General features: G+C 49.7%; 1 pseudogene; it reads left to right on the top strand.

Annotated features, from left to right (window-relative positions):
* Positions 1-26,636, top strand: part of LOC146812082 (extracellular calcium-sensing receptor-like) — a 100,941-nt pseudogene that overhangs the window by 11,679 nt on the left and 62,626 nt on the right.

The raw sequence follows: 26,636 nt of genomic DNA, 5'->3' as shown, positions 1-26,636 counted from the left end.
GCATTCTCCATGAGATGTTGTATTGTTTTAGCCATTTGCGCTGTCTCGCGACAGTTCGCGTCCGCAGTGACGTCATGCGTCGCGCGATCACGTCTTTCTTCTCGCGATCATGCACCGCGAGACAACTAAAAACAAGATGGCCGCGCCCGCGAGCAACCGCAGGGGTAAGTTAGCGACCCGCAACCATGCAGAAAATATCGCGAACGGGCGGGAAAAAAACTTCCGCATCTTCGCGATATTTCCGCTTGTTTGCGGAGATTTTTAACATTTTCGCGATAATTTGCGAAAGTCGCTTTCGCAAATTCCGCCCACCCCTAGTATTAGACGGGGAGCTGCCGGTACCATCTAAGGACCCCACCATAGGCCTTTCAACGGGAAAGCCTCCGGGGAACGTTGATGTAGCAGATGGATTTGAAGCGCACTCATTATCCGATGTATTGATTACCATGAAGAAGGAGATGCTAAGTGGTATTAAGGTATCGGAGTTAAACCAAGCAGAGCTCGTCAGTAGGTTTTCGGTCTCTGAAGCCAATCAGGCGGCAATTAAGGCGTCCTGTGAAGTTTTGTCCCAGAGGATCGATGAGGTGGTTGTAAGGACGGGTCTCCTAGAAGCAGAAATTCCCGAGATCAAAGAAGCTATAAGTGAGGCCGCAAGGGATGTGGGGATGTTAACTTTACAACAAAATTCTTTGAAGGATGACATCGAAAGGTTGGAAAACCATTTTAGAAAGAACAACTTAAGACTCCTCAATATCCCCGAGAATTTAGAAGGATCCGATTTAAAGAGATCAGCCTGATATTGACCTGGCAACAGAAATTCAAAGAATTCACAGAGACCCCTTTAGGAAAAACATGAAAAAACAGAAACCCCGGAAGATCCTGGTCAATTTTCTTTCTTATTCAGTGAAGGAACTAGTTCTGTCTTTGGGTCTTAAGGAGGGGTCTGTGACTGTCACCACTTTCAGTCAATAAATATGCCCTTGCTCTACATCAAGCACCAAATTTTTTCCCACATATGCTTACAGTACATTGATCTTGACATTCGTGCAAACAGTTGAACTATTGTATTATATTTGCATAACTCTCGACTGTAAACCTACAGACGCACATTACATGACATGAGTTGCATGGTTGAAACCAATCAACAGTTTGATCAATATATAAATATGCCTTCATACTAATGGCTTTGCTGGGAAGTTTATTCAGTGCCATGTTTTTATTTGAGGAGATAGGTGAAGAAAATGCAGGCATGTTGCCATTTACAGCTGTTTAAATATTTACAGAGTTTACGTTGAAATGTACCAGTGTGCCCTTGCCATGGTATTTGCTACAGACGAGGTCAACCAAAATCCCAACTTGCTGCCTAATGTGACCCTGGGATTCAGAATTCTTGACACCTGTGACTCAGACTGTCTGCCAGCCCAAGGGTCTCTGTGGCTGTTGTCAGGAATGGGGGATACTGTCCCAAACTACAGTTGTCAGCACCCCTTGAAAATGGTGGCTGTGCTTGGTGATACCCGCTCATCTTCATCAGTTCAAGTGGCAAGAATTTTAGGCCTCCAGAGGATACCACAGGTATGTTCTAACTGTACAGCTAATGTGACAGTGTCAAATTATTAGTGATATGCATTTAAATAACTTTTGCAAACCCATGATTGCAAGAAAGTAAAAACTTTACAAACCTACCAGGGCAAGAAAGAACTTTGTGAGACTTCAGTTTATATATGTGGATATTATTTAGTTGCTTTCTAAAGTTAGTAGGTTGGATTGTTTGATTAGTGCTCATCAAGGTCTAATCTATGTCATAAAGGTTAGGTGCTAGAAGATTTGAGGAAGGGAATGCTTTAAAGGAGGACTTTACATTGCAATCTGCGTTCTGAGATGTTGATTTGTTATGATTTATTTCTCTAAATTACATCATGCCTGATAAGGATTTAAAGCTGATGTAAGCTTCTTGAGGCATGGGAGAACATGATTGCTGGTTATTCCACCATGAGGACTTGCAATGGGATGTGGGATTGTAGGCAGGTGATTGTCTTAAGGCAATTGCTCTATGCAGTTTGGATGTTTGTGGTAGTGACTGCATACATAGAGATGAGCCTAAATTATCCCATGATGACAGCTCAGTTTAATGTTATTCCTTGTGTCCTGGCAAAGAATAGGGGAATCATTTTCAGTTGAGGCTTGGGAAAGAGGTGAACATAGAGATATCCTTTGCAAATGCTGGACGTGCCTTATAGCTGCATCAAAATTGTGTCTCATTTGAGTAGCAATAGAATGTTGGTGTACTGCAGGCTAATATGTTGCACAGTGCGTTCATGCAGATTTTGAACCATGCTTTCCATGGTCAGCTTGCTGCCCCATCCTCTCCCACCTGCCCTTTATGGTCTTTTGTGCTTGCCATTCCCCTCCCACTTACAATTTGTGTCCTGCTTGCTGCATCTGTCCCCTCCCATCTGCCCTCTGTTCTTCGTCTTTGAACTGCTGTCTGTGAGCCTTTGTGCTGCCCCTCCCTAATGTCCACTGTGGTCAGTTTGCTGATCCTTCCCTCCAATGTCAGGTTGTGACCCCGTACCTTACTTCTGCTCTGCATTTCCCACCTGCCCTTGGTGGCCAACTTACTGCCCCTCCCTCCTGCCCTCCATGCTCAATTTCCTGGTCCTGTAACTTCCTTGTGCCCTGCACCTCCCACCTGACCCCCCATAGTCAGCTTGCTGCTGCTGCCCTCTGGCCCTCCACCTCCCTCCTGCCATCTTCAGTCAGTTTTCTGACCCAGCCCTCTACAGCCTGCCTTCCAATCTCCAGGGGTTTCCCCCTGCCACCTACTCTTTTAGTCCATTGTAATGTCCTTGCCTGTCCCTTATGCCTTCTATGGTCAGCTTGCTCCCCTTGCCCTTACCTCTTGCTCCGTGGTCTGCTTGATGGCCCTGCCCATCCCTCCAGCCCTCTGTGGTCCACTGTGCTGCCTTTGCCCCTATCACTAGCCCTCCATGGTCAGCTTAGTTCTTCTGCACTGATCACATGTCCCATGTGGGCAGCATGCTGCCTCATTACATCCTGCTCTCTGTACTCCTCTGTATCTACCACTTGTTTCCATGAGGCAAGCTAAGCCTCATGATTAGTTTGCTGCCCTTGCCCTCTCTCCCGCAAATTGTGAGCATTAATCTGCTACTGTCCCTCACACTGTATTCAGTGGTCAGTTTGCAGAGCCTGGCCCTCCTGCCTGCCCTCCTTCTCCATGTGCCACCCCTGCTGCCCTTGTCTGTGCTTGTTGTGCTGCCCTTGTCCCTCCCTCATGCTATTTATGGGCTGCTTGCTCCCCTGACCCTTCCTCCTGCCCTCCATAATCAGCTCACAGCACTTGCCCCCCTCTTGCCTGCTCTTCTTTCTCTTTTTGTGGCCACTGCCCCTCCCACCTTTCCGTTGTTTTAATTTCGCTGCTCCTGCTCACCCTTTGTGCCCTCTGTGGTCCACTTGCTACCGCTGCTCCTCTCAAATGGTCTTCATGGTTAGAATTCTGCTCCTGTCCCTCCCTCTTTCCCACGATCCTCTGTTGTGCTACTCATACCCATCCCTCCTGCCCTCCCTGATTTGTTGTGCTGCCCCTCCCTCATGCCCTCTGTGGTCAGCTTGCTGCCCCTGCTCTACCCTCTTGCTGTCTGTTGTTATATTGCTGCCCCTACCTGCCCTCTGTTCTCTCTGTGCTGCCCCCTCCCATCTGCATACTGTAGTCCATTGTAAAGCCTTTGCCTATCCTTATGCCCTCCGTAGTCATCTTGCTGCCCCTCAGTCCTACCCTTCATGGTCACCTTGATGCCCCTGCCTCTCCCCCTGTCCATCACAGTCATCTTACTTCATGCCCCATCATGCATGTCCTCTGTTTTCCTTATGATGCTCTTTCCCATCCTTCATTACCTCTGTGGTGAGCTTGCTGCCCCTTTCCCTCCTTTCTGCCCTTCTCAGTTTGTTGTGCTTCCCCTGGCTTTCCTGCCTACTCTTCATGGTCAGCTTATTGACACTGACCCTCCCTCATAACCTTTATGGTCTGTTTTGCTTTCTCTGTCTTGCCTGTCTGCCATCTATGGTCAGCTTGCTGCACCTGTTCTCACTCCTGCTCTCCAGGGTCAGTTGTGATCTTTTTGTCCTCACCTGCCCTTTGCGGTCAACTTCCTGCCCCTGCTCTTCCCAGCTGTTGTCTTTTGTCAGCATGCTGCCCCTGACCTGTCCTTATGCCTTCTGCAGTTAGCTTGCTGCCCTTTCCACTTCTATCTGCCCTCCGTGGTTGGATTGCTGGCAGTGACCCTCCCTTCTGCCCTGCATGGTCAGCTTTCACCTCCAGCCTGCCCTCTGTTCTCTGTGTGCCATCCCTGCACCCTCTGGACTACCCTTTGTGATCCATTGTGCTGTGTTTCCCTCATACCCTTTGTGGTCAACTCTCTGTTTCTGCTCCTCCCTCCTGCCCTCTTTGGTCAGATTGTGACCTCAACCCCTCCCTCTGACCTCTCTGGTCCATTGTGCTGCCCCTGCCTCTCATGCCAGCCCTAAGTGGTCAACCAGCTCCTCCTGTATCTCTCTCCTGTTCAGCTGTGTGGCCCTGCCACACCCCCTTGCCCTTTGTGGTCCATTGTGCTGCCCGTACCCCGCCCCACCAGCCCTCCATGATCAGTTTACTGCCTCTGACCCTCTCACATGTTCCATGTGGTCAGCTTGCTGTCCCTGCCCCCTCCTGTCTGTCATCCATTCTCTGTGTGCCACCCCTGTCCAGTCCCTCTTGATTCTGTGGTCAGATTGCTGCTTCCTGCCCCTCCTGCATGTTCTTCTTGGTATACTTGTTGCCCCTCCCTCCTGTCCTACCTGGCCCTCATACTACCCTTCCCTCTCCTACAGGCCCTCCCCTCTCCTGCCTAACCCTCCCTCCTGCCCTCCGTGATCAGCTTGATACCTCTGCTGCTTTCCCTCTATTTTCAGTATGATGCTCCTGCCCATGTTTCGGACCATTCATGTTCAGCTTACTGCTCTGGCCCCCTCCTGCCTACTCTCCGTTCTATGTGTGCTGTCCTTGTGTCCTCCCATCTGCCTTCTGTGGTTCATTGTAATGCCCTTGCCCATCCCTTATGCCCTCTGTGGTCGGCATGCTGCCTATGCTCCTCTCACCTGCCTGCCATGGTCGTCTTGCTTCCTTTGCCCCTCCCTCTCACCCTCCATTGTCAGTTTACTGCCCTTACCTGCCTGCTCTTTGTTTTATGTGTGTTGCTCCATGTGCTCTCCCATCTGCCTTCAGTGATCCGTTGTAATGCCCTTGCTCATCCCTTATGCCCATTTGTGGTCAGCTATTCCCTCCTGCTCTCCATGGTCAGCTTGCAGCCCTTACCCCTCCTGTGAGTTCTGCATGGTTAGAATGCTGCTTCGGCCCCTCCCTTCTTCCTACAGTGGTGTGCTATGCTATGCCTGTCCATCCCTTTTGCCCTCTATGTCTGCTGTGCTGTACCTGGTTTTCTCGTCTGCCTTTCATGATCAGCTTCATTCTACTGCCCCTTTATGCTGTCCTTTGTGGTCTGTGGTCCAATGTGCTACCCGTGCCTCTCCTGCCTGCCCTCTGTGGCCAGCTTTCATCCACTGCACCTCCTACAAGTTCTTTGTCTGAAGCTTGCTGCTTCTGTCCCTCTTTCCTGCTCTTTGTGGTCCATGTGCTGACCATCCCTACTGCCCTCTGTCGTCTGCTTGCTGTTCCTGCAACTTCCTGCTTGCCCTACGTTCTCTGTGTCCTGCCCCTTCCCTCCTGCCCTTTGTGTTCTGTTATGATGCCTCTGCCACTCACACATGCCCTTGGTGGTTATGTTGCTACCTCCTGTCCCACCATAATGCCCTCTATAGTCAGCTTGCTAAGCTTCCACTGCTTCCTGCCTTCTGTGTACTGCCTCTGATCATCCTACATGCCCCCCATGGTCAGCTTGTTACCCCCTACTCATCCCTCCTGCTCTCTGTGAACTACTGTGTTGCCACACCCCTCCTGCTGTCTTCAGAGGTCTGCTTGCTGCCCCAGACCCTCCTGCTTGCCCTCTGTAGTCTGTTGTGCCACCAAAGGCCCTTCTTCCTGTCCTTGATGATTAGCTTGCTTCTCCTGCTCCTCCTGTCTGCCATGTATGGTCAGCTTGCTTTGCCTGCTCCTCCCTGATGCACTTAGTGGTAAGCATGCTGACCATTCCTCCTTCTGCCTCCCTTCCTTCTCCATGGGCTGCCCCTGTCCCCTCTTTCCTGCACTCTGGTCCATTGTGCTGCCCCTGCCCCACTCTCTGTTGGTAAGCTTGCTGCCCCTATCCCTCTTTCCTGCCCCATTCCATCTGCCTTCTGTTCTCCATATGCTGCTCCTGTCTGTCCTCCCTAGTCCATTGTACTGCTCATGCCCCTCCCTGCAATCTCTTGGGGTCAGCTTGGTACTCCTCTCTCCTGCCATCCATGGTAAACTCACTGCTCTTGCCCCCATTGCCTGCTCTCCTTAGTCTGCTAGCTGCTGCTGCCCCGGCCCGCATGTTCTGCTGTTATCATTATGATGCTCCTGCCCATCTTTTATATCCTCTGTAGTCAACTTGCTACCCCTGCCCCTCTCACATATATTCATGGTTAGAATGCTGCTCCTTTCCCTCCCTCTTTCAAACCATCCTCTGTTCTTCTACCCTTGACCTTCCCTCCTGCCATCCATGGTCCACTGTGCTGCTCCTACCCCTCCCTTCTACCCTTCATGCTCAGCACGCTGCCTTTACCCCCTCCTGCCTGCCCTCTCCTCTCCATGTACCGCCTCTGTCTCCTCCTGCCCATCCTCAATGGTACGTTCTGCTGCCCCTACCCCTCCATTAGGACCTTCATGGTCAGCTTACTTCCCTTGCCACCTTCCACTTGCCCTCTGTTCATGTCTCCCAGTCTGCTCTCCATGGTATGTTGTACTGTGCCTGCTCCTCCCTCTTGCCGTCTGTATATAGTTTACTACCCTTGCCCCCTTCCTCCTAGCTACCATTCTTCATGTGCTGGTCCTGCCCACTCGCCTTTGCCTTCTATGGTCGGGTGTACTGCCCTTGCACCTCTCTCTCATGCATTGTGTGATCAGCTTAGAGCCCCTTCCCTCCTTTTTCATCTTGCTGCCCCTATCCCCTCTCACCTGCCTTCCATTGTCCTTGTATTTCCCCAGCACCTCCTTCATCCCTCCATGGTCAGCTTGCTTCCCTTGCCCCTTCCTACTGCCCTTTATAGTCCATTGTGCTACTCTCATGCGTATTTTTCATGTTTAGCATACTCCCCATGTCGGTCTCGCCTTCCCTCTATGTTCTGTTGTTCTGCTCCTTCCAGGTCCTCATTCCCTCCATGGTCAGCTTGCTGTCCCTGCTACCCCACCTTGCACTCCACAGTCAATTGTGCTGTTCCTGTCCATCTCCCTGCCGTCAGTCATCAGCCTGCTGACTCTGCCCCTCTCGCCAGACCTCTGTGGTCAGCTTGCTGCCACTGACCCTCTCCTGCAGTTTTTGGTCAGCTGGCTGCCCCTGCCCCTCTCATCTGACTATGTCAGTCCATGTGCTGCTGCTACCATCTCTCACCTGTCCTCTGTGATCTATTACGCAGTCCCTCACTCTTGGCCTATGTGGTCAGCTTGCTACCCCTGTCCCTCTTGCCTGCCCTACATGTGCACTTGATGCCCCTTCTTTCCATCCGGCCCTCCATGGTCAACTTGCCCTCCTTGGTCCATTGTGCTGATCCTGCCTCTTCCTCCTGCCTTCTGTGGGCATCTTTCTGTCCCACCCATTCCTCAATGGTCCATTATGGTACCCCTGCCCCACCCTCAGGCCCTTCATGGTCAGCTTGGTACCCCAGCATCCCTGCCTTCACTCTGCGATTCATTGTTGTGCCATGTCTCTCTTTTCTGCCCTCCATGGTCAGTTTGCTGCCCATGCTGCTTCTTCCTGCCCTCCATAGTCACCTTGCTGCTCCTCCCACATGTGCTCCGTGGTCTGTTGTGCTTCACCTGTTTCTCCCTTATGCCCTCCATGGTCCATTGTGCTGCTTCTGTCCCTACTGCCTGCCCTCTGTGGTCAGTATGTTTATCCCACCCATCTCTACTGCCCTCCCAGGTCCATTGTGCTATCCCCTTCTCTCCCAGCTGCCCTTTTGTGTTCAATACGCTGCCCTTGCCCCTTCCTTCTTCCCTCCATTATCTATTGTGCTGCTCCTCCTGTCTACTCTCTGTGTTCTGCCTTGTCTCGCCCTACTGCCCTATATATTAAGCTGTTGAACTTTGCCACTCCCTTATGCCCTCAGTCATCAGCTTGCTGCCCCGCCCCTCCTTCCTACCCTCAATTATTCATTGTGATGTCCCTACTCTTCTGCTTGACCTCTGTCATCAACTTCCCATCCCTGCAATTTCAACCATCCCTCCGTGGTCAATTGTGCTGCCCCTGCCCTTACTGCAAGCACTCTATCATCAGCTTGCTGCCCTTGCCCCTCCAGAGAGGCACCTGTGGTATGCTGTCCTCCCCCTCCCTCTCCTGTCCACCCTCTGTGGAGAGATTTCTACCCCTACACCACCCTCCATGTTCTGTTGTGCTTCCCGTGTCCCTCTCTCATACCCTCCATGGTCAGCTTGCTGCCTGTGCCCCTCCTTCTCTTTGTTGTCTGTTGTGCTATCTCTACTTCTCCCACCTATCCTGCATTGTCCATGTGCTTCCCCGCATCTTGCTGACCATTTTTGTTATTTTTTGTTTTAATGATTTAATTTGTACAGCAGTACTAAAGAGATCAACAAATAATGGGTTGGCTGGCTACCATGGTACCAGGAGCTTGTACCACAGTACTCCTACCGAGTACGATTGTTTTTTTTACTATGGGGGTCCCTTTTGGAACCCACCCACACTATATTATAGAACTGCGCTTCTACCTCATTATCAACCATCAAGATATACCTTACTTTTTAGCCTCTTTAAAACCTCCCCAAGCGCGTTTTAAAATGCACATTTCTGAAAAACTGTTCAATGCACTTGCACCAAAATCATAAAAAGCACACTTTCGGAGCAAAAGTATAACTTGTTGCCAAATTTGAATTGATTTAATTCAGCTGTTTTTCTGTAGATACAACAAAAGTTTTCTAGGAGAATTAACATGGGAAATCAATGTTTTGGAACCCACCCTTTTTCTTGGTCCCCAATTGAAGGATCAAAGCAAAACGTTCCGGGAAGAAGCTGAGGTGGATTATGTATGATCTTGTTGTTTTTCATTACTACACAGTGGAAATTCCCACAATGATATATACCCTCGAAAAACAAAACCTTGGACCATAAGAAACTATAACTCGCTCCCCCACCATGCACTCTTAATTACCCCACATATTACATCCCCTGCCTCCCCCTGTTCCCTCCCTAAGTCCGTAACTTCTCTGACCACCACGACCCCCCACCCTCTTTCGTTCCTGCCTTCTTCGGCGCCCGCATTTTTGTTTACAATGCAATAGAACTCGCGTAAATCCTATTGCATTTGTAAATGCTTTTTTTTTCATATGATTGGCTGCCTGCATTCGCACTTTCTTTTGCCTGACCTGTCCAGACTCTCACATGCGCGCAATGCTTTACATCGTGCGCATGCGCGCCAAAAGTGTTTCTCTGTATTGCAGCGGCTGCCTCAGGCTCGGCACGCAGTGACTCGAACCACGCTCGGCTGGCTGGCTGCAGGATGCAGGCGTGTTTGCCTCACTTCTCTTCAGAGCGGGTGCCGAGGCCCTGTGAATGAGCCCCTGTATAACCAGCCGTCCTTTGACACCAGACACTCGGCCCAACTGTGCAAACAGAGGTTTAATATCTCTCGCATGGGCGGAGGCTGCTGGTGACGGATATGAGATCTGAAAAGGTGGCTGGAGGGGTTAGTTTGGGGACAGCGGGGCCCGGCTCTTGTGATAAGAGAGGCAAATAGGTCCAGTGAAAGGGGTCGCCTCTTCAAACAAGTGTTAGCTGCCATCTCTTATTGGGTCTTCAGTTAAAGGACATACCCCCAACTCTGAACAGAATAACAAAGTTAACAGCTCCCTTATATTTATTTATGTAATATCTTATGTAGCATTGACTCCACCCAGCGGGGCTTCATAGCTCAGTACGACGCATTGTTAAAGACGGCCGGTTAACCATCTATTGACTGCTCTAAACCCGCTCCTAATGCAGTTGAAATCAGTTTTGCCTTTCTTTTAAGAAATACGTCCTAAACACTGACAGTGTGCTGTTTTTTTTATGTCTCAAAACTATATCTAAATAACTTTAAAGTGTATATGAGAGCAAGCGATAATTTAAAATATTTTAAACATTTATATATTTCTAACTGTAATAAATTTATATTATGGTAAATATATTTTCTCAAAATCGCGTCGGGTGCGGTCTCCTTGCGCGCTGGGTGCGCGATTGCCATGTGACCTTAAAAAAAAGCATTTGATTAGTTCATAACATTTTCCATTGTAGCAGAGAATGTCACCCATTTTAGTCATTCTCTCTATAGCATTTGATGAAACACACCTCTTCTGCTTAGAGAGCTTTTCTGAAAACTTTTTGCTATGTACACATATCTTACACTACACACAACATGCAACCATCATCTTCATCAATATTCATGCTCTGTAAAGTAGCCTTCCACCTGTGATAGCCATGCACCTAAAAGTTACATAACCAAAGTTTTCCCCACTGCGAGAGGTAACATGGTTGCATACGCTGTCCACAGCACAATGTAATGTGGTACGGCCCAGGGGCAGTGTCATGCATAGATAACGAACACAAGGACACAGATAGATAGTGGAAGTGGGTACGGTCACGTGCAGTCAACTCCTTTTTATTACCAGGGTCACATATCCAGTGACATCTGTGCTGGATGCGTGTGGGGTGAGTGTAAACCAACCCTCAGGGAATGGTTGCTGCTAGCATCAACTACAACAGTAACCATTGGATCACACAAAGAGAATCAATAATAAAAGGGTCAATAGTTTGTGCTGCCGTAAGGTAGGGACAGTAGATGTGAAATAATACACAAAAGATTCTATCGTAAAAGAACCATAACTTGTGGTATACTGAGATACAGGCAGTAGATCTGAAATAATACACAAAAAGATTGTATCATAAAGGGTCCATCAGTTCTAGTGCACTCAGATAGCCACATCAAAAGCATTCAGCATGTGCACAGCCAGCGATGATGCGTGCTGCGGGCAGGCCGTACTAGGAGCAATGTCTGTTGCCTACAGGACTGCATCATCTGCAATAGCGACTCGATCTGAATTGTGAACACTACTGTTTGAAGTGTAGGCCAGAGAGAGCGGTCAGCAAGGGCCCACAGCCACGTGGCGTTGACTTGAGCTGCCCAGTTTGTAATACACGAAGCAACACAGCCACGTGGCGTTGACTTGAGCTGCCCAGTTTGTAATACACGAAGCAACAAAAAGCGTGTGCGGAGCCTGCGGTGATGCGTATGCGTGGTGCGGACAGAGTGCACTAGAACAATGTCTTTTGCCTACAGGACTGCATCATCTACAATAGCGACTCGATCTGAATTGTGAACACTGCTGCCTGCAGGGTAAATTGAAGGCAGTAGTCAGCACACACATGCATGAATACTTTTTCTCACTTCCTCTTCACAAAATACAACAACATAAATTACAAAAATCTTTGCAATAAATACATCAAAACAATTCGAATTGCGATCTCTGCTGTCCACAGTATAGACTGTTATTCAGTGTTCTTTTCCACTACCAAGAAGAATTTTGTCATTGTAGTAAACCTTTAACTCATCTAAAAAAAGTTCTTCAATCAAGTATACTAAAAGGATATTGTGTATATTTCAATAGACTTTGTAGTTAGTTGCCTACTGGATTCTGTAATTGAACAATCACCACTCGATTTGAATTGTGAGCCCTGCTGACCGCAGTGAAGGCCAGAGGCAGTGGTCATTAATGCCTCACAGCCACGTGCCGTTGGATTCGGAAGCACGGAGTTGGTTGCACCTGATCGGAGGGGGTACACAGAAATCATCACAGACTTAAACTTCTGACATTCTCAATCATAGAATCAAGACCCTGTCTCACTGTTCGGACCTGCTGTACCGCGCTGTACTCCAGCGACTGCAGTCAGCCAAGTCCAATAATCGTGTGCAGCAGTTAACTACGGAAGCACAGAGTGTGATGCACCTCAACGGAGGGAGTTCTTTGAAAACCAAGCAGCAGGTAATATCGGACATCGTCCATTCTGGGATCAAGACACCGTACCACTGTTGGGACCTAGAGTTGGTTGCACCTGGTCGAAGGGAGTACCTTCATCTCCACTCTCAGATGCAGTTCTAACATCGTCTATTGTGGGATCAAGACACTGTTCCACTGTTGGGACCTAGAGTTGGTTGCACCTGGTCGAAGGGCGTACCTTCATCTCCACTCTCAGATGCAGTTCTAACATCGTCTATTGTGGGATCAAGACACCGTTCCACTGTTGGTACCTGTTGCACTACTGTGTTAGTAGTATACAGAGCACTCCACAGTGCTGGGCCTCTGGCTGGGCGCTGTGTGCCTGTGCCGCGGTAGCCAGCGTTGATCTCAAGAGCCTTCCGAGCTCGCAGACCTCGGCCCAGGAGCTGCCGCCGGCACGGGGTGGGCCCTCTTTCACACATACGGCAGTGTCGAGAGGTGAACTGTGGGGCATAGGTGCGTTGCAGCGGCCAAGACGGTTTCTGGGTACCAACAGGCTGAGAGCATCATTCACACAGCCACCTTCGCTCACAGCGTCAGCCTCATGGCAGTGTAAGCTGCGCAGACCTGGCAGACATGTTCGCCATTACAGAAGAGAACCGCACCCAGTGAAACGTGCCTTTTATTCATACCCCTACGCTAGCCTTGCGTACGCCGAGCCAGCCCACTACGCTAAAGATTTTGGGGGGGCACGTATGCGCTATGTTTTTGTAATCTTCCCTACTGACTGTACTAATATGGTTGCATCCACTGTCCACTTCACTCAATAGACCATCAGTGTATGTTGACAAGTACATGTCTGTGCTCTGCATACTCAAATCTGTCCGGCACATCCCCCCAACACTTTGCATTGTATACTTTTATAATCGAGAATCACTTGACACCTTCGCACAACTTTGCTCCCATCTCTCCCCGCATTCTGCATTGTGTGGAAGAGGTGCCATGCCATGTTTGGTTTGTGTACATGGCTAGCCACGGTTCCCACAGTACGTAGTGTTGTTGTGTCTGCTAGGTGTACATGTTGTTTGTCATGTTGTATGTGATTATATAAGGTAGCGCATTTATTCATGAGCAGTGGTTTCTGCCATTTACATATCGCTGTCTTAAAGAGTACACAGAAGTTTTTCTTACAGATGAAAAGTGCGACCACAATGGCAGTCATTCATTACTGTGCAAGAATGTCCAAATGCACAACGCTTCTAAGCTTACAGCCCCCAATCTTGCGTGCTTTCTTAAAAGCACGCCAACTCCCACAATCAGACCAACATTCACACAGCTTTCTAACGGCAGTTATCTGCTTCTTAATAACATGGACTGCTACGGAATGTGAGCTGGCATACCGTATATGTCCTTACTGTTTCAAACCGAGTAACCTCCTGTGGCAATCTCTATTCCCACCCACACAAAGTAACTCCCAAAGTTCAACTTGGCCTTCGATACCTACTTTGAAAACAGATTTTTTTAAACTGAGCAAACTGAAAGCGCTTTTGTTTCAAACAAAAGTGTCCCTCACTTCTGCAAAAGAAATCTATCGACTGCAGATAGCCCAAACTTCAAGTAAAATACAGTCCCTTTTAAATACGAACCTCCCATTACACTTTATGAATTGTTACACAATTTTCAACACATCTGACACTCAAGCTCTGGCACACTTTTTTAACAGTGTCTCCTCTGGCCTTGTCACAGGCTTTCAAACTGTTTTGGCATAATACCAGACTTAGTTCATTTGATCATCTCTGGAATAACAGGAACAGTGCCCATAATTCTCGTTCTGTTTGCGGCCATCCTACTACTATTTTTGCTTGTAAAACATGGCTGCGCTCCCTGTGGTAACAAGCATGTCCGACAGAATACGCCTCTACACGAAGCTACATCAATACCGTGAAATAGGGGAGGAGCCTAGCGCGCATCCAAGATGGTCGCGTGAGCACAGGGCTCCCCGGACCCTCTCTGCTCCTCGGAATTTATCCTGAGAATATCCTGACGTGGCTTATGGAATCTGGGAGATAAAGACCAGCTGAGCGTATATCTCTTTTCAAAACTCAAATCGGACCTGGGAATCCTGAGTTGTCGTCGTCGGAACTTTTGGGACCCACCCGACGGAGGTGACCGGGGTGAAGGTGACCCGAGGGACCGGACTGCAATTGAACAACAGCGGCTTCAGCGCGGTGCCAGCTGCCGATCCACCACTTTCGGTTTCGGTTTTGCACTTCAGGAGACCGGCAGGGAGGTGCGCTCGGGGTGGAGAGGTGCTTCCTGGGCCTCTGCATGAGGTTTTCTTTCATCTGCCACTAGAGCGCCTATCGCCTCGGACCCCCTATACCGACATTTTGTGGTCTTCTTGCTGGTGCCTTACACCTCTTGATTGGAGGTCCCCTCGGGTGACCGTGTTCACATGGGGGGCAAAGGGGGTCCCGAGGGCCGCAAGACCAAGGCTTCCCTCCGCGGGGGGGCAGTCCAGAGCAATAACATGGACCGCTACACCCAGGGCAGGGGGCCCTCGGGCGCTGCTGGCCTCCCCTCGGATACTGCGGAAGGAGGCGCGACCGCCACTACGGAACTATCCTTGCAGGACATTATGGGCGCCATTGATGGCATCAGGGAAACCATCGCGACGCAATATGAGGCCCTGGCCCGTAAGATTGACACTGTCGCGATCGATGTCACCCTGATCCGGGCCGACCTCTCCAAAACTAACGAGAAGGTCCAGGCTCTCGACGCACGGACCTCCACCCTCGGTGCGGATGTGTCGGATCTGCGGGCCGCGCTTGGAGACATCAGGGTGGTTAACGACCATATGGCCCGGCGGCTTGAGGACTTCGAGGGACGGGCCCGACGCAACAACATCAGCGTCATAGGTGTACCGGAGTCCTCTGACGGCCGCCCGGTTGACCTCGTGGTCGAGGAACTTATCCTGAAACAGTTGTCCTCGGCTGGCCTAAGTAAGTTCTTTGCCGTGGAGCGGGCCCATCGAGTTCCGGGCGGTCGGCCACGGCCGGGGGCCCCCCCGAGGCCTATCGTGGCCAAACTGTTCTACTACAGGGACCGCGACGCTATTCTGCAGGCCTCACGGACCCACGGCCCGGTTCGTCATGAGAACTCGACCATCAATTTTTACCCGGACTTCACGCAACTGGTCCAGAAACAACGGATGGGATTCCAAGGGGTGAAGCGTCGTCTCCGTGAGCTGGGCCTAAAGTATTCGATGCTCTACCCTGCAAAACTCCGAGTGGAACATGGGGATCGGACAGCCTTTTTTGACTCTCCTGTGGCTGCAAGTGACTGGCTGGACTCTCTGCCGGACGGAGGTGGCCGTCCCGGACCCTCTGCGGGCACCGCAGGTGATGGGTCCCCTTTAGAATGACTTTTGGTCCTTGATTTTGCCTGTTTGCACTGTACAGTCGGGTCTTATTTCATTTGCATATTGTGTTTTACCAGGACCAGTGAGGGGGGCGGGCGGGGACGGGTCCCTTACCTCCTCTGGGTTCTTTTCGTAGAATGGGGTTAGTGGGGCGACAGGCACACTGCAAGTTGGGGGGGTTTTTTGGCCCGCAGGGGTGCAGGGTGGGGGGAGTTGGTCCTGGGGTGGGGTTGGGGGGGAGGAGGGTTTGTTTTGCTGTGTGTTTTTTGTTTACAGGGCGAGGTACTGATTTTTGTCCACATTTGGGAACTGTGCTGCAGGCTGGGGGACCCTTGATCTATTGGGGGGGATGGGGGGGGACGGGTTGAGGCTTATGTCATGGAACGTCAATGGGTTGGGGGACCGTATCAAGCGGGGTGTAGTACTGCAATATTTGCGTCGTTTGACTCCTGATGTGGTGTTTCTCCAGGAGACGCATCTGGTTGGCAATGTTTGTCATGCAATGAACAGGGGGGGATACCGCCTCGTGGCCCATTCTGGTTTCACAACTGGTTCCAGGGGGGTGGGCATTCTGCTGCGAACCTCACTTCCGGTGGAGATCACTAAGATAGTCTCGGATGACAGAGGGCGCTATGTGTGTTTGATTGGGAGGTGGGAGGGGCAGCCCCTTGCCCTGGTTTCAGTTTACGTCCCCCCGGGCCTCCAGAACTCCACCTTCACTGACTTGGGTCGAATGCTGCTTGACCTTCCGGACAGCCTCCTGCTCATGGGCGGGGACTTTAATTCTGTGGTTTCGGGTGAACTGGATCGTCACCCACCAAGGACCCTCCCCGCTGCCCAGGCATGGCTGGGTGGGATGCTGGAGACCTTCGGCCTGGTGGATAGTTGGAGATTAATGCATCCGACCCAATGTCAATTCACCTTTCACTCGGGGGCGCATGGGAGTCTCTCTAGGTTAGACTACTTCCTTATGCCCGCGGCGCAGACTGGTCGGATTCGAGAGGTCAGGCACCTGGCGCGGGGTATCTCCGACCATTCTCCGCTGTGGCTTGTTTTTGACACCGGGCCGCGGTCTGCAGGGCGGATCGCTCCCATTAACCCATGGTACCTGCGAGACCCTACGACTCGTGACAGCCTGGTTAAGGCTATGGACCAATACTTCCTGGATAACGAGGGGTCGGTGTCTTCTGCAATGTCCCTGTGGGAAGCCTTTAAAACCGTGATCCGCGGACACGCCCTTTCCCAGATAGTGGTGGCTAAGAGGGTCAAGAGTGAGGCAGTGGTGAGGCTGGAGACTGACATCTTGGGGCTGGAGTCGGCCTTGGAGGCGAATGTTACTCCGGACGGGCTCCATGCCCTCAGCCTGAAACAGTTTGAATATAGGTCCCTGGTCACTGACGCGGCCAAAACTATGTATAGGGAGCAGCAGGGTCGACTGTACGATGCCGGGGACAAGGCGGGAAAGTTGATCGCGTGGCTGGACAGGAAGGAGAGAGTGAATCGTGTGGTCCCGGAGTTGCGTGCTGCGGATGGTGTGTGTGTGACGGAGCCTGACGAGATTGTGGAATGTTTTGCCGACCACCTCCGGGCTGTGTACTCCCCAGTGACTGACAGGGATGAGGACGACTCTCGCCTTCTACTGAGGGATATCGCCTTGCCCTGCCTGTCCGTTGAGGACCGTGAGCGGCTGGACGCCCCCTTGTCGGTGGATGAAATAGCGACCGCGATCCGCTCCCTTCGCTCGGGCAAGGCTATGGGTCCCAACGGTCTGCCCATTGAGCTATATAAATTGCGCCCTGACAAGCTTGCGCCCTTCCTCAGTCGCATGTTCCGTGAGTCTCTGGCGGCGGGTTCCCTCCCGGCCGATCAGCGTTTGGCCACGATAGTCGTTATCCCCAAGGAGGACAAGCCGCGAGATCGCTGTACTTCTTACCGGCCTATTTCACTGCTAAATGCGGAGCCTAAGATCCTGGCGAAAGTCCTTGCCAATCGTCTGTTGAGCGTCGTGTGCGATCTGATTCATCCGGACCAATGCGGATTCATCCCGCATCGTAACACCGCTCTTAACTTGCGGCGTCTTCATGGCGCCCTTGCCAGGGCGGAGCTCCTCTCCGAACCGGCCGTGCTGGTTTCTTTGGATGCCACGATGGCTTTTGACACCATCGAGTGGCCATTCCTCTGGGCTGTCTTGGCTAAATTTGGCTTTGGGGAAGGATTTATTGGCTGGGTGAAGCTTCTGTACACGGGACCCATGGCTCAGGTGGTGGTGAACGGGCGGGTCTCTCAGCCCTTTGCCCTCGGCAGGGGCACGAGGCAGGGATGCCCGTTGTCCCCTTTGCTCTTCGCTCTCGCCCTGGAGCCACTCGCGGCTTGGCTCCGCTGGGAGCCCTCGCTTCGAGGGATCCGGTGGGCCCCGGGCTTTGAAGATCGGGTTTCGCTGTATGCGGACGATATTCTCCTATATCTCACCTCACCGCGGCAGTCGCTCAACGTCCTCTTTGACGTTCTGACTTCCTTTGGGAATAATTCGGGTCTCACGATCAATTGGTCTAAATCCTGCGTCTATCCGATCTCCGGTGGTCCTCCACTCCTACCGCCTCGGCTTCCGATCCAGGTATCACTGAGCGGCTTTAAGTACCTGGGGATATACGTTTCGCTGGACCCGGTGGCTCGCTATGAGCTGAATCTCCTGCGTCCGCTTCGGCGATTGCGAGAGGATACGGCCCGGTGGTGCAGGCTGCCCCTGTCCCCGCTGGGTCGGGCCGCGCTGTTCAAAATGATGTCCCTTCCCAGGTTCCTCTATGCACTCCAGAAATCCTTCGACGTCATCCCAGTGGCCTACTTTCGGGAGGTAGAGAGCCTGCAGAGGAGACTGGTGTGGGACGGGCGGGCGCGTATTGCTCTTGCTAAGCTTACTCTCCCCTGGTATGACGGGGGCATCGCGCTTCCCGACATTCGCAGGTATTATTGGGCCGCGCAGCTTTCGGCCATCAACCATGCCACGTATGCGCCTGGCCTGAACCCGGCGTATGAGATGGACAAGTTCCTGCTTCCCGGCGGGGACTATAACAGGGCGCTGTACTCCCGCTCGGCTGGCCGGACCCTTACGGGTCCTACTAAGATTGCTGTGCGGACCTGGAGGGCCGCCACTGCGGCCACGGGCTGGGGTGAGCGACTGACATGTGCTACTCCTTTGTTTGCCTCCGATCGCCTGGGGAGCCTCTGGACTACGAAGGGGTTTGACCAGTGGGACACGATTGGTATCAGCAAAGTGGGAGACCTGTGGCATAAGGGCGCGGTTAAGACTTTCGCGGCTCTTCAGGCCGAATATGAGCTTACGGACAGGGAGTTCTTCCGCTATGCCCAGGTTCGACACGCCCTGCTCTCGGTCTTTGGAGAGGGGACCACGATCCCGGTTTCCTCGCCCCTCGAGGACCGCATACTTGACGGACATGTCCCGGACAGCACTATTTCTTTAATTTATAAGAAACTGATTAATCATCGGGCTGACCTCTTGGTGCGCCTTCGGGAGGCTTGGACGGGGGATGGGGTGGAATTGGACGACGAGGACTGGCAGTCTGCACTGTCGTCCCCCAAAGAGGTCGCCATTCCAGCCCGTCTCCGGTTGGTACAGCTTAAGATTCTTCACCGGGTGTATGTGACGGGTCCTCGCTTGGTCTCGATGGGATATTCCGACGATGGGCTCTGTAAGCGGGGTTGTGGGCTCAGTGCCACCTTTCTCCATATCCTGTGGGAGTGCCGCGAGGTGGCGGACTACTGGCGCCGGGTACATACGGTTATGGGACAGGTCACTGGGGTTGTGCTGCTGCCGGAGGTGCGTCGCTGTGTCCTGAATGTGTGGGAGCCCAATGATTATAGCGCGGCTCAGACTCGGTGGGCGGCCCTGGGGAACATGATTGCCAAGAGAGATATAGCGCAGCTTTGGGGTGCCCAGCGGCCGCCCACCGTGTCAGTATGGAAGGAGAATATGGACTGGTGTATGTTCAGGGAGAAGACTGTGTATGTTGCCCGTGGTAAGCTGGGGGCATGGGGCAGAATCTGGGGGCAATGGAATGCTTATCGCGGGGGTATCTGTACGCCCCCCCTGGTGGACACCGATATCGCCATGTCCCCCTGACCCTTGACGGTTCCGGGCACCTTTTGGAATGACTACATATGGACGTTCAGTTCCCTTGGCCCCCCCCCCCGTCCCCAGCCTCCCGGTACTCCTTCCTTTCGTGTGCTGCTTAATGGTCTGACCTGGAGTTCCCCGGAGGAAGCCTGACCTGCGCCGTTTGTCTTTATGCCTCGCCTTTTGTTTTTCTTTTAGTTTTCTGTGTTTGTTTGATCTAAGTCTCCTGTGCCTCTAGAACTATCCGGACTCACTACGGGGCCGACCCCCGGGAACCGACTGCAGCTTTGATAAATGTATATTTCATTCTGTACTTAGCGGCCGGCCCTGGTGGTTGTAGGCCCGTGCTTGTAATCGAATTATTGTTCAATAAAAACTTTAAAAAAAAAAAAAAAAAAAAAAAAATACCGTGAAATAATGGAACAACTTTTCGGCTGCCTGCCTCTATCTATTATCAGAGCCAGCTACAACATGACATTTATTTACACATATGCAATCTGCGTGCAACCATCTTTTTATTGCAAAACGTGCCCATTTGACTGGAGAATGGATGTATGCCTTGCCAACATCCCAACAATCGCTCCCGATATCCAGCAGGTAATGGAGTATCTTGAAAACCATGAACTTGATTGTTCGGGCAGTGGAGCAATCAATCAATCAATCAATCAAGGAATTTGTATCGCGCACTACTCACCCGGAAGGGTCTCAAGGCGCTTGGGGGAGGGGGTCTGCTACTACTCGAACAGCCAGGTCTTGAGCTGTTTCCTGAAGGCGAGGTGGTCCTGGGTCAACCTCAGGCGGATGGGCAGGGAGTTCCATGTCTTAGCCGCCAGGTAGGAGAAGGATCTTCCTCTGGCGGTGGCTCTCTGGATGCGGGGAACTGCGGCGAGGGCAAGGTGCGCAGATCGTAGCTGGCGGGTGGGCATGTAGAAGGTCAGGCGGTCATTGAGGTACCTTGGGCCCAGGTCGTGGAGGGATTTGTGTGCGTGGGTGAGGAGTCTGAACGTGATTCTCTTGTTGACAGGGAGCCAGTGCAAGTCTCTCAGGTGGCTCGAGATGTGGCTGCGTCGGGGGACGTCCAGCATGAGTCGGGCGGAGGCGTTCTGGATACGCTGGAGTCTTTTCTGAAGCTTGGCTGTGGTTCCGGCGTAGAGGGTGTTTCCGTAGTCTACTCGGCTGGTGACGAGGGCCTGGGTGACCGTCTTCCTGGTTTCAGTCGGGATCCATCGGAAGATCTTGCGGAGCATGCGGAGGGTGTGGAAGCATGATGAGGAGGCGACGTTGACTTGTCTGGTCATCGTTAGGGAGGAGTCCAGGATGAAGCCCAAGTTGCGTGCGTGGTCCGTTGGCTTGGGTGCGGTGCCTAGGGCCGGGGGCCACCAGGAGTCGTCCCATGCGGAGGGTGATGGTCCAAGGATGAGGACTTCTGTCTTGTCTGTGTTCAGTTTCAGGCGGCTGATGGTCATCCATTCGGCGACGTCTTTCATCCCTTCGTGTAGGCTGGCTTTGGCGGTGTCGGTGTCTCTGGTGAGGGAGAGGATGAGCTGGGTGTCGTCGGCATAGGAGATGATGTTGAGGTTGTGTTGGCGTGCGATGGCGGCGAGGGGTTTCATGTAGACGTTGAAGAGGGTGGTGCTGAGCGACGATCCTTGCGGGACGCCGCAGATGACTTCGGTGGCCTCAGAGCAGAACGGAGGGAGGCGTACTCTCTGTGTTCTGCCGGCGAGGTATGAGGTGATCCATTCCAGAGCCTTCCCTTGGATGCCGGTGTCGTTGAGGCGTTGGACTAGCAATGGCGGATGCAACGCAAAAAGGTATCCTGGCAGAATGAGATTTCTGTGCAGCCGCGAAAGATCTCCTGCAATGTGCGACCTTTGATAACATCGCAGATTGCCTGCCAATTCAAATTGCCACTCCAACATTCGAGGAACATTAGTGTCCCTTCGAGGATATGAATTGGATCGCTTCGCTTTTCTCACATGATGGCAACAATCACCTCTTGGAACATTACGCATCTCAAGCCGCTGAAGAACTTCCGGACTGCAATCTCCAAGGGCCGTATGTATGAACACTTTTTCCCATAGACACAGAATGGGTAAAACCCTTTGATACATCTGGCCACAAGACTTGTAAGAAATTCACGTTATTCTTGGATTGATTTTTTCCAACTTTTTCCTATAATTTTTTTTAATAGACTTCAATTGAACTATTTTCATATAATAACTTTCTAAGTATGCTCAGGCATTTCAACTCTGTTTTCATTATTGCCCCTTACATTTCCAGCCTAACCAGGGATGGGTGATGTATGGCCTATGCAAATATGTTATTTACTTGCTAAATTAGCCGCAACCCGACATCCATTTTAAAACCATGTCTATTCTTTGTGCACACGTCTCTCTGCCTGCCTGTTATCCGCAAAGCCCTTTCACACAATTAGCTCATCCTCAGCCTCTGCTCACGAGCTGGCGATCAAGATAAAAAAATACGACATTGTTTAGGAACTGGTTGGCACAGTGTGGTAATCGTATCCTACCTTTATTTTTATTATAGAATTTAGTCATTCATGTCTAATAGCTATTGTTTATGTCACATAGAACTGTAACATGTATAGTGGAATTCACTGATGCATTAGCTTAGGTTTGAATACAGCAGAAGCGGTTGGAGTTTGCCTCAGCTCGATGCCTAAGCTCTTGCACAAGAATGTTTTTTTGAAAGGGCTGAAGACAATAATGTATGGTTTGATGAGAAGGGTACCGAATGTGCTTCTGAGAAGCACAATGTTTGTGTTCCTCCTCAAAGTTCAGATGTGGAACTATTACCAATTCTGATACGCACCAGATTGAATCTACTGTAGAAGAGATTGCTGACTGTTCTGCTGTTGATAATTTTGTGTTACAAAAAGGAGTACCAGGGTACCTAATAAGTTTGATGATTACATTTTGCAATATTTTTTTTTCTGTTTTCCTAAAAGATACATGTGGTAATCGTCTCCGACCTTTATTTTCATGATAGAATTTAGAGTCCTTCATGTCTATTAGGTATTGTTTACGTCACATGCAACTGTAACATGTAATGTGGAATTCACTGATGCAGGCCAGAAATGAATGTCCTCTACAAAAAATGAAGCGATAACTTTAGCACCATTTATATGTCTTGACAAATATTGAATTATTGGAAATATTTTCAACCTCAAAGACATTTAATGTTGACGCTGTGAAATATGTTTTTGATAGGGGCCATATGCAAGATATGAAGTATAACTATTTCATCAATTCTTAGTGCCATACCACAGTGCAATATTGATTATAGAGGACTATATGTTTTCTCTTTTAATGTGTACATAGAGTAAAATTGTTTGTATGAATAACAATAAAAAATATTTTTGATACTGATTAACAGAGGTTGCATATGTATGTTCATGACATGTAATGTTTAGGTCCACGTTTATCTTCAACTTTCCTAATTTGTTTTGTTTACATTCGAGTAATACACCCTGATTTAGGAAATTGTGTCATGGGTACCCTTATTTTTACACACATTGCCTTAGCTCTTGCACCAGTGGGTCCATTTATGGCACTTAAATAAAGGAACTTTTTATATAACTTGCAGACTCCATCCCTTTATTACACACAGCCACTTTCTTAGACACATCTGATTTCACCATTTGTCTTCTGTGGCATTGCAACATTCTGCATTATATTCTTCACGATTATTTCTTTATTCCTACTTGCTAAAACACTGCATTCGAGTCTTCAGACTGGTAGGGGTGAGTAGTTCGCTTCCCACTCCCTGTATAGTATAAACGCATACTAACTCTACTTACACAGGTATGCTACAGCGGCCAATATCCTACAGCGACCAAAGCACATCACTTTACAGTAATCAGCTCACGGCTTAGGCTCACGGTTTGATCCCCGAGTCTTCAGACAGGTTGGAGTGAGTAGTGTGCTTCCCACTCCCGCTATAGTCTAAACACATACTAACACCACTTGCACAGCTATGCTTTAGTGGCCAGTATGCTACAGCGCCCAGAGCACATCAGTTTACAGCAATCAGCTCACGATTTAGGCGCACGGTTTAATCCCCGAGTGTACCGGCACCTCACCTCAGCACCATCTCACTCTTGGTAAAACAGCACTTTCACACCGGTAGTGGTGAATTTTTCGCTTCACATTCCCTGTATAGGACACCCTAACCACCACGAAGAGCTCACAGCGCTCCTACCCTCCTCTTTCCTACTTTTGTCGCCCTTTTTTCCTCGTACTTGCTTCAACCGAATCACAAAATGGCTGCCAACACTTCCTAGTTGCAACCGTTTGCAGCCAATAACCAGCAAGCTCGTAACGCCTCAGCCAATCAGATGGCAGAATTCCCAAATATCGATATCTGTAAAGTTTGATATTTCTTCAAAACTACTGAATGGATTTCCACCAAATAAACAAAAGCGTGCTTTCTAGACCAAGACTTTTTCCCTGCCAAATTTGGGGTAATTCCGTTCACCCGTTCAACCTTCAGCCTTTGTCTAAAGTTTCCTATGGAAATTGCATGGAAGAAAACACATTTTCGGACTTCCCTTTTTCTTGGTCCCTCCTTGATGAATCACCCCCAAACTTTCAACATAGGAGCTGATATGAACAAAGAATTAGTTTGGAAAATGTCATGAAGATTCATCAAACGACGCCAAAGTTATAAGCAAAACAAAAAATGTTCTTCCTATGGAAACTTGGTCCTAACTATAACTACCTACTGGTGACCGCCAGTAGGTAATATATATATGTATATATATATATATATATATATAATTTTAAATGTAATTTAATTTTATGTACGATTATGAGCATGATTTTGATGATCTTTTAACCCCTTCAGCGCAGCGCGGATTTCCGCGCCGCGCTGAAGGTTCTGTGCGCGGGCGGGGCCATGACGGAGCGGTTCCGTCATGCGCACAGCGCAACCGACGTACTGAAAATACCGCCAATAATGTTTGAATAAGAAAATATAAAATAAAAAAAAGCAAAATTGAAAGAAAATGGCAGCTAGTACATGCCATAATAAGATAAGCTAAATGTGGGTTAACATTCTAGTCTATGTGTTTAATGGAAACAAACAAAGGTAACTCCCTTTTTTAGCACTTTATCACTTTAAATAGACAGTCTAGATGATGGGACTCTATGGTCCAGTTGAAGGCATCAGCCGAAACGCGTCGACCGTCCCTTTTGTTTTTGCACTTGGTGTCAAAGAAGAAAAAAATGAAAAAATACATATATTTTAATTACCTGACTTGCCGTGCTGTGTAATCCCTCTGTGCTGTGGATACTCTGGTGGGAGACACTGCCAAGTTGTTCCGAAGATATATATACATATATATTCAGTGAAAAAACCATAGGTTTCACACATGTTATAGTTAGCTGGACATTTTACTGATAAAAAACCAATGAAATTCCCCCGTTATAGTTAGTGCAGGCAACTATAACTCACGTAACCGCAATCCTCTGCTGATGCTAATACTGTATTTAGACACTTATTTGCCCATGTCTTCTTCCATTAAATTTTAGCTATACATATATTACAAATTTTTTTCATAAAGACACATATGTCATCAGCAGAGGATTGCGGTCGCGTGAGTTATAGTTGCCTGCACTAACTATAACGGGGGAATTTCATTGGTTTTTTATCAGTAAAATGTCCAGCTAACTATAACATGTGTGAAACCTATGGTTTTTTCACTGAATTTGCAAGGTTTTTTAAATGCTAATTCCTAACTATAACGTGTGTGAAACCTATGGTTTTTTCAGTGAATTTGTACGGTTTTTTAAATGCTAAGTTACTTTACGCCATTCGTGGCGTGCGCGCCCACTTAACGCAGTTAGTGCCGTGCACGCACGGTGGGCACGCGGTGCGCTACGCTCACCGCGTGCCCACGTTACGCTAGATGGGCCATGTACGCACGATGCGCTTCGTGCACCGTGCGCACATGGAGGACATATGATGCGCTTCGTTGTGAAAGGTAATATTTTATTTTTTAACAACCGTGATAAGCCATGCACAAATGATGCCCATCGGTCACCATTAGCACATGGGGTGGGGAGAGTATGGATGTTTTTTTTTTTTTTTAAATTTATACCGTACGCGTACGGTAAGCGTAATCGCCGAAATTATCGAAAAATTAAAAATTCCGTTTTTTGCCTTAGGGGATCTTTGGGGACTCCCTGAACATGGTTAGGTGCTTAGGAGCTGCCTAAACAGCCCCTTTACATGTTTATGCCCTTTGTTTTTAAACCCCCTCTCAGAGTGCGAGAGAGAAAATGGCGGGCGCCACTTCCTGGTTTCGACCGATTCGAATGTTTACTAAGATCTAACAGCCAATCAGATTCGCGCTCGCGCACGTCACCGTACGCGTACGGTAAGCGCACCGTAAGCGCACCGTAAGCTGGCTCAGATATATATATTGATTTAAAGGCTATTTTCTCAGGAACTACTGAACAGATTTACACCAGACCTACAAAAGGCACTTCCTTGACCTGAGGACTACCTCTCTGCCAAATTTCAAGTAACTCTGTTCAGCCGTTCGGGCTGTAGCCGTGTCTAAAGGTCCTATGGAAAAATGCATGGGAAAAACGCGTTTTGGGACCCCCCTTTTATCTCAGCCCCCGCTTAACGAATCCCCCCGAGACTTTCAGGGTAAGAGCGGAGCGTAGCGCCCCACCTATTTTGAAAATTTCGCGAGGATTCGTCAACCGGCGCCAAAGTTATTCAAAATAGAATGTTGCGCTTTTCCTATGGAAACAGGGTCCTAACTATAACTACCTACTGGCGACCGCCAGTAGGTAATATATATATATATATATATAAGTGTATATATATATATATATATATATATATATATATATATATATATATAG

The sequence above is a fragment of the Triturus cristatus genome, chromosome 7, assembly GCF_964204655.1.
Source record: "Triturus cristatus chromosome 7, aTriCri1.1, whole genome shotgun sequence".
NCBI lineage: Eukaryota > Metazoa > Chordata > Amphibia > Caudata > Salamandridae > Triturus > Triturus cristatus.
This window is presented reverse-complemented; position numbering and strand designations above follow the sequence as displayed.